At 46.2% G+C, this 8590-nt stretch overlaps 1 long non-coding RNA gene across 1 annotated transcript; it reads right to left on the bottom strand.

The window, feature by feature from the left end:
• Nucleotides 920-6293, bottom strand: LOC110261527. The gene is made up of 3 exons (XR_002345731.1): nucleotides 5144-6293; nucleotides 4216-4574; nucleotides 920-3502 (listed from the first exon to the last, which is right to left on the bottom strand). It is a non-coding gene; the product is annotated as an uncharacterized LOC110261527 (long non-coding RNA).

Raw genomic sequence — 8590 nt, 5'->3', positions numbered from 1 at the left:
TCTCAGAATGGTAATCTAGAAAGAAACTGCAGTGTGTAGTTTTATGTGTTTACTTTGCTGGGCAGCAGTGCCCAGCTATCTGGTTAGGCATGATTCTAGATGTTTCTGTGAAGATATTTTTTTAGATGAGCTTAACAATTAAGTTAGCAGACTTTTACATTTAAAGTAAAGCAGATTGCACATCATAATATGGGTGGGCCGCACCCAATCAGTTGAAAGTCTTAGAAGGAAAAAAAAGACATCTCCTGAACATGAAGGAATTCCAACTGTAACTTCAACTCTTCCAGCTTTCTCTCTCTCTCCCTCTCTCTCTCTCTCTCACACACACACACACACACACACAGACACCTATACCTTAAAGTTCTTTGTCTTCATATGACTTTCTAGGAATTTTGCATATTAAGCACTTTATCCTTTAGATGATTATTTGCATGACAGATAATTTTTTGTTGTCAGTGTCTTATCTCTTCATTTTGTTTGGGGTGGCTTTCATCCTAGAGAATGTATTAGTTACAACTCTTTTTTCATTTTTTTTTTTATTTTAATGGAAATTAATTTTTTTCTAGTCAAATTTTTACCTTTTTTTTTTTTTTTTTGTCTTTTTTGCCATTTCTTGGGCCGCTCCCGTGGCATATGGAGGCTCCCAGGCCAGGGGTCCAACCAGAGCTGTAGCCACACCAGAGCCACAGCAACGCAGGATCCGAGCTGCGTCCATGACCCACACTACAGCTCACGGCAACGCCGGATCCCCAACCCACTGAGAAAGGCCAGGGATCGAACCCGAAACCTCATGGTTCCCAGTCCGATTCACCAGCCACTGAGCCATGATGGGAACTCCCTACATTCTTTTTTTAAAAGGATTTTTATTTTTTCCATTAGAGTTGGTTTACAGTGTTCTGTCAGTTTTCTACTGTACAGCAAGTTGGCCCAGTCACACATACAAATATACATTCTTTTTCTCACATTATCCTCCATAATCCTCCATCACAAGTGACTACATATAGTTCCCTGTGCTATACAGTAAGATCTCGTTGCTTATCCACTCCAAAGGCAATAGTTTGCATCTATTAACCCCAGATCCTCCATCCATCCCACTCCCTCCTCCTCCCCCTTGGCAACCATAACAACTCTTTAAAATTTTTTTTTTATTTTTAATTTTTGCTTGTCCCTGCCACACACAGTATGCAGAAGCTCCTGAGCCAGAGATCGAACTTGAGCACAGCAGTGACAATGCTGAATCCTTAATCACTAGGCCATCAGGGAACTCCCTCTGAGGTACAGCTCTTGATGCACATAACAAAAATCCAGCTTAACCCAGTTAAATTCAGAGGGGTGTTTACTGAGCAACTCATGTAACTACTCATATAAATCTAACAGTATTTTATAACTATAAATATAATATAATAGTATTTTTATAATACTGAGACTTCTTGCAAGAAGCATAATAAATACATCTCTCATATTTGTTCTTTAATACAATATAAAGCCTCTGTTTATGTAGGTCTTCCAGAATTGGTTTATACCTGGATTATTTGTTATTAGGGGGGTCCATACCCATGGCATACAGAAGTTCCAGGGCCAGGGATAGAATCCATGCCACTGCAGTGACCCGAGCCACCACAGTGACAGTGCTGTATCCATAATCCATTGAGCCACCAGGATTGTTTATGATTTTTGTTGCCACTACAAATACCATCTCTTACCTGGTGATTAACGTCTATAGGAAAAAGTACTGATTTTTGTGTGTTTTCTGTGTCTACTCATCATCTGACTGGTTCTAATGTATCTGGTTGAACCTCTCAAAAGATATTAATTATACTTATTTTAACATAATCTCTGGTTCCTGCATTACCCTGTTTTCTTCAGGGTCTGTCTGGCTCTTCTTTTCCTTCACCTTCTCTTTTTTTTATGGTTGTACCTGCAGCATATGGAAGTTCCCAGGCCAGGGATTGAAACCAAACCACAGCTGCAGCAACGCCAGATTCTTAACCCACTGAACCAGAATGGAAGCTCTTTGTCTGATTTCTTTAGCAAGCAGTTGATTTCTTTCAAATACACAGGGATTCTTGATTGTCTGATCCCATTTGTAAATGAATCTCAGGACAGTGGTTCTCAAGTGTGGCTCTTGGACCCTGGGGGTTCCTAAGACTCTTTCAGAGGAACCCACAAACTCAAAACTACCTAATAGGAATACAAAGACATTTTTCTTTCATGAGTGCTCAGCAGAGTTTTCCAGAGTCTACATGATGTGTGATATCATAACAGATTGCAATCAGAAGCAAATATGAAAATGCAGCTGTCTATTAAGCCAGACATTGGTGAGATTTATAAAAATATAAAACAATGTCACTCTTCTCACTAAATAAACAATTTTTAGAAAAAAATAGCTATTTTCAGAAATATTATTTTTGTTTACGTGATGCTTTATCATTTTAAAATAAATGTATAAATATTAAAATTTGTTTCTTCTTTTTCACTTCTATTATGTATCAGTAGGTTTGCTCCATAGAAATCAAAGCTCTGTGGGGCCCTTAAGCATTTTTTAGATGGCAAGGGGGTCCTGAGTGTAGCATCCTTGGGAACAGTGGTCTTGACGGATCACTCTTGCTGTGTAACACAAGTAAACCTTCCTTCTGAAGGGACTGTCCACTTTGATTGATCATGGCAACCCTGCACCCCTAACCCCAGGCACATGGAGACAGGCGGGATGAGCCAGGGCAAGCACCTTCATGGGCTCTGCTTTGGGGACACTCTCTCTTCATTTTGGCTGCAGTTGCTGGGCAGAGCCCTTGCTTTGATTTCTATGGAGCAATCACTTGCGGCTCTCTGTCTTGTTTTACAGCTACACCCTGACTTTATTCTGGGGGGCAAACCTGGTCCTCACTTCCAGATAAGGCTCCAGCTTTGCCGGCTCCTCAGCAATGGATATTGAGTTTCATCATTAATCTGATCTCAGCTTCTTTCTCTCTTGGAAATTCCCTCATGTTCTGTTCTGCTGATGGCACATTTTCTAATTTTCCAGGCTTCTAAGTATGTGTTTTTATATTTATTCTGCTATTTCAGAGGATCCAAGGTAGGGAGGCCTAGCTAGATGTGTTGAATCCTGAGGAGTGAGTGGGAGGGTCAGGAGGGACCCCTGTTTGTATAGATGCTCCCATGAGACAGGGAGGCTGTGAGGGTTAGCGGGCTGACTGCTTAGATTCAAAGACCTACCTGTGTGAGAGCACCAGCACCTCAGGTGAAGCCAGGGGTGTCCTGTCCCTGTTGTCACCCAGGAGTTCAGTGATCCTGGAAATGCTTCAGCAGGGGACCACACACAGAATGTAGTAGCAGATGGCCCCTCCCCTCCGGCTTAATTTAGATGATGCTTTTAAGCCTGGGAGGGGAGTCATTGCTAGAAGAAGAGGTGACTCCCACCCTGGTTTTGATCCAGACTCTCCAGGAACAGCGGGGCTGCGTCTCCCTGGCACTGGGCCCAACACGAAGAGGGAGAGTGAGAAGGCTGTAGGAAAAGAGAAGGATGAATCCCACCATGAGTGGGGAGCATCGCCCTTCTTTCCTGCCCCCACCCCCACCCCTCCATCCCCGCCTGCCCTGACATCGTGTGGGTCACTGTTACCTTCTCCCGAAAAGGGAACCCTTTAAAGTTGCAGCCCCACAGCTTCAGGGTTCCGAGGTGGCCAAAGAACAAATTGTGCAAGAAAACTTAGGTCGGCTCACATATTTAAGAGAAAATACTTTCCTCCTTAAGCAAGAGGAGCTATGTGCCTTGGCAAACTCACAAAACCAAAGCAAACCCTGCATAGCTTCTCTGGAAAGTCTGGCCACACCCTCCGGATACGGGAAAGGCTTTCTTCACTATTTCAAATGACCCTGTTTGGCCTTTTTTAGATGCAAATGTTTATTTGGTCTGACTTTGAAATGCCTCAGCGCAGCTGAAATAATTTAAGTCAACGCTGTTAGAAAGACCGCTTCCTGACCTTGTAAATGCAAAGTCTTTGCTGGGACCAGAGGGACATGCGGGGCACTTGAGGGGCAGCACCTCCTCTCACTCCACCTCCCAGAGAACTGGGTGGTCACTCTGTATGTGGACCCCAGCGTCCAGTGTATTTGGGCGCTTCTGCAGGAAAAGCGATGACAGTCCTAAGAGAGCCAGTCAAGGACCTGATATACCTATGCCTGTCACCGTCTCTGAGAAAGGGGCAAGGGACTCACCTTCGGGGCCGAGGAGGGGTATAAACCGGTGAGGTCTGACTTTTATCCCAAATCCTAGAGCATCTCCCAGGAGAGGGGGCGCATGGGACCTTGCGGTCCCGGTAAATCCTAGAAGTGTAGGCCGTGCTGAAGTCCGTGATGGAGATGTACCCAACAGCGAAACACTGCAGTGAGGATTAAATTAGTAAAATGCAGAGAAAAATGCGAATCCGGATGAGTGAGTGTGTAGGATGCGTGATGAGCTGGTAGGTGGGCTCAGCTCCCCCGCCCTCCTTCTACACTCCCTGAGCAGTGTTCACTGATGCGAGGAAGCGCATGGGTTACTCCTCACAGATATCCGTGGCTAGCCGTGGCATCACCTGCAGTTTATAAATGAAAAAAACAGCATCAGCGTTAAGGCAGAACAGGAGCTTGACGGGTCACGCAAGACTTTGGGGTCGCTGGAGTCCTGGACAAGCGCTGCCCTCCGGGTCTGCGGTGCGCCCCCTGCTGGCCTCGCCTGGGAGTGCAGAGGGCGTCTCCCCGTTTGCCTGCCCTGCGCGTGCACGATGTGGAGCAGCTCTGGCTTTTGTCCTTCGGTCCTGCCTCATCTGCTGCCTCTGGCCTCCGGTCGGCTTTGCCTTCCTGGCTTCTCGGCAGTTCCCACTGCTGGTCAGCGCTCAGTGCAGGCATTTCTACCCGCCACTAAGTAGGGCCCTACGAGGTGCCGGGAGCCCGCCCTAGGTGGACCACTGACCTCTGCAGCATCGTCCCAGACCCCAGGGCAGGTCCTGACGCAGAGTAGCCGCTCACTACAGTATGGGGTGTCAGTCTGATAGAAAAAGATGGAGAAAGCCGGATGGAAAAGGCCAGAGAGCAGGAAGCTGGGGTGGTCTCTGGCACTTTCAGCCTTGGAGGAGAGTGGGCACCTACCTACCAGGCCTCTTACCTCCCACTTGGCCTTGGGCCTTTATTCCTCGCTGCAGGAGTGCCTGAAGCTGGCCTGGGGCCCTGCTCTGAGACTGTCACACTTGAGATGGGAGGGGGCGGGGCCAGGTTTAGGGATAGTTCCACCCAGAGTTCAGTGGCCTGATGGTGGAGTACAGAGCTTGGGTCAGGCACATTTTTAGGTGGTAACTTTGCCATCTTGAGGTCACTGCTTCATAGAGATGAACTCATTGGCCACCATGGTGCCTTAAAAGGGACTTCCAGAATTGGAGGCTTATATTACAAAACCCTTCGCCATAAATAACATAATTGATTGATTCTACCCGATAAGAGTCAAATATTTCTGCCTGGCAGAAAACATCTGATTAAAGTAAAAAGGCAAATGATAAACTGAGAATAAAATTATGGCATATCCCTAAAATGGAATTATCATGCAGTCATTAAAAGAACAAGTTTTATTTATGCCTCTGATATGAAGACAGTATCATATGCATTATAATATATGCAATTTATGACACGGGAACAGGGCTGCTGTAAATCAATAAGAAAAAACCCAATAACTGAATTGGAAAATGGATAAAAAATCCTTTGCAGGAAAGGAAAATGCTTTTAAACATTTGAAAATATGCTTAATCTCACTTATAATAAGAGAGATGCTGACCAAAACATCCATGGAACCCTACTTTAGACCTATCAGAGTGGCCAAGTTCCAAACTTTGATAACCACTGTGCAAGAAGGACAAGCCCTGTGGGAGATTTGGGCACATGTGTCTGAAGTACTGATGCTTGTGCTCTGGCTCAGCATCCTGAAACCATATAACTCTCTATGGGATTCAAACCCAGAGGCCAGGGCTCAAACCCAGAGGCCAGGGCTCAAACCCAGCCAAGACTCAGATTGGGACTTGAACCCACAGGCCGGGATTCAAATTTGGCCAAAATCCAGATTGGGGCTTGAACCCACTGTTTTTTTAATTAAAAATAACACACCTGGTCCCAGGACTTACTGAAGTTCAGTTTCTTTATATCTCAGCACAGAAGGAATTCAGCGAGAGGCAAAATGATGGTAAGAAGTAGATTTATTGAGAGACGTGTGGGCAGTCTCAGAAGGCAAGAGAGGAGTTCCTACTGTGGCACAATGGGATTGGAAGCATCTCTGGAGTGCTCAGGAGACAGGTTTGATCCCCATCCTGGCTAGCCTGGCATAGTGGATTAAAGATCTGGCATTGCCACAGCTGTGGCATAGCTTGCAACTGTGACTTGGATTTGATCCCTGGCCCAGGAACTCCATATGCCACAGGGTGTCCAGAAAAGAAAAGGCAAGAAAGTGGCCCTGGGAGAAACACATTCCATAGACAGAGAGTGGTCCCTGTCAGAAGGCAAGAGGTGGGATGGTGAGTTTTTATGGGCTGGGCAATTTCAGAGGCTAAAAAGTGGGAGGATCATCCCCACCCAACTATTTCTGGGAAGGGGCAGAGATTTCCATGAATTGGGCCACTGTCCCCTTTTTGGTCTTTTACGGTTGGTCTCAGAACTATCGTGGTGCCTGTGGGTGTGTCATTCAGCTAAAGAGTTACATTATATGAAGCTCAATTCCCCTGGAAGTCAAATCTTCCACCATCTTAGACCTGGTTCGTTCTAACCAGTTTTTGTCATATCGTCAAGGACTATGTCATTCTGTTAAAGGTTGTGCCCTGCCCCCTTCCTTCCTATTTCAATCCCACTTTCAGACATTGCCCTATATGTGTTCTCACACACATGTGCAAGGGTATTTATCGCAAGGCTCACGGAAGCATTGCTTGTGATTATAAAAGGGTAGAAACACCTCAAGTACTAACAATAGTAATATTAATTAAATGATAGCACATCCCTAGTATGAAAATATTAGTCAGTCATATTTTTTTTTAAGTCATATGGTCTAGGAGTTCCCACTGTTGTGCAGTGGGTTAAGGATCCAGTGTTGCTGCAGCTGTGGTGTAAGTTGCAGCTGCAGCTCAAATTGGATCCCTGGCCCAGGAACTTCCATATGCTATGGATGCCACCAAAAATAATTGTGTGGTCTGTGATATAGAACAATCTTAAAAGTGTATAAAAGTATACTTCATGAAAAAGAGAAAGCTAGAGAGAGTGTGTATAGAATCTTTTTATGTGTGTATGTGCAGAAATTAATTCTTGGAAGTATACGTAAAACACAGAAATTGGAACCATGGGTTTCCTCTGGTATTATGGACAGACTGTCCCAAAGTCATATATTGAAATCCTAACCCAACAATGTGATGATGCTATTAGGAGTTCAGGCCATTGGGAGAGGTGATTAGATCTTGAGGTTGGGGCTCTCATGAATGTGATTTGTGCCCTTATAAAAGGGACCCCTGAGAGCTCTCTCATTTTTTTCCTACAACATGAAGACACAGTGAGAAGGTGACCGTCTGCCATTGGAAGAGGGACCTCATCAGAACCCAACAGTTTTGGCCCCTGGTCTCCAGCCTCCAGAGCTGCGTGAGATAAAACTCTATAGTTTCTGGAGTTCCTGTTGTGGCTCAGTGGTTAACAAATCCAACTAGGAACCATGAGGCTGCGGGTTCAATCTCTGGCCTTGCTCAGTGGGCTAAGGACCTGGCGTTGCCGTGAGCTGTGGCGTAGGTTGCAGACGTGGCTCGGATCCCACGTTGCTGTGGTTCTGGCGTAGGCCAGTGGCTACAGCTCTGATTTGACCCCGGCCTGGTAACCTCCATATGCCGCAGGAGCGACTCAAGAAATGGCAAAAAGACGAAAAAACAAAAAAAACTCTATAGTTTCAAAGTCACCCAGCCTCTGGACTATTAGACAGCCTGAAAGGACTGAGGCATCTGTGTCAGGGGCCTGGGGTCTGGGGTTGGTGGTGGGAGACCCATTTCCCACCTTCTCCTTTATCCCTTTTTAATGTTTTACCCCAGTGTGAAATGCGTTGAAGCCTTTTATCTGTCAAAGCCTTGCCTTTGGGAGGCTGCCACCTGCCCCAGGTCCCCTTTTGCCTGCTGTGGGCCAGAAGTGGGGCCCGCCTGGCTGCACCTGGGTGGGGATCTATATCAACTTCCCTGGAAAGGCACCCCCCAGCACAGTTAGAGCCCTACCAAGAAAGACCTACCGGACTTGCAGACACTTTTGCAATCAACTTATTTTCTTACTGTCCCTAACCCCAGCAGTTAGCTCATGGGTCCCCAAATCCAATAGTGAGAGCCAAAGTCCACTTGAGATGCAAAGCAGGTTAGTACCCCTGTTCCAGGAAGGCTGCCACCAGCTTCACAGGTGGAGCTGAGCTGGGGCTCCACCCTGAGTGAGGGGCTAATATAGGGCCAACTTGAAACAGGATTCCACCTTTCTTCACTCCCCACCCCTTCGGGAATTAACTCACAAGGGTGCTCTGGAGGGCTCTGCATCCCCATCCTTGGGGCATGGCCAGTCAACCCAG

The sequence above is a fragment of the Sus scrofa genome, chromosome 1, assembly GCF_000003025.6.
Source record: "Sus scrofa isolate TJ Tabasco breed Duroc chromosome 1, Sscrofa11.1, whole genome shotgun sequence".
NCBI lineage: Eukaryota > Metazoa > Chordata > Mammalia > Artiodactyla > Suidae > Sus > Sus scrofa.
The sequence above is the reverse complement of the archived record's forward strand: the minus strand, read 5'-3'. Positions and strand labels throughout refer to the sequence as shown.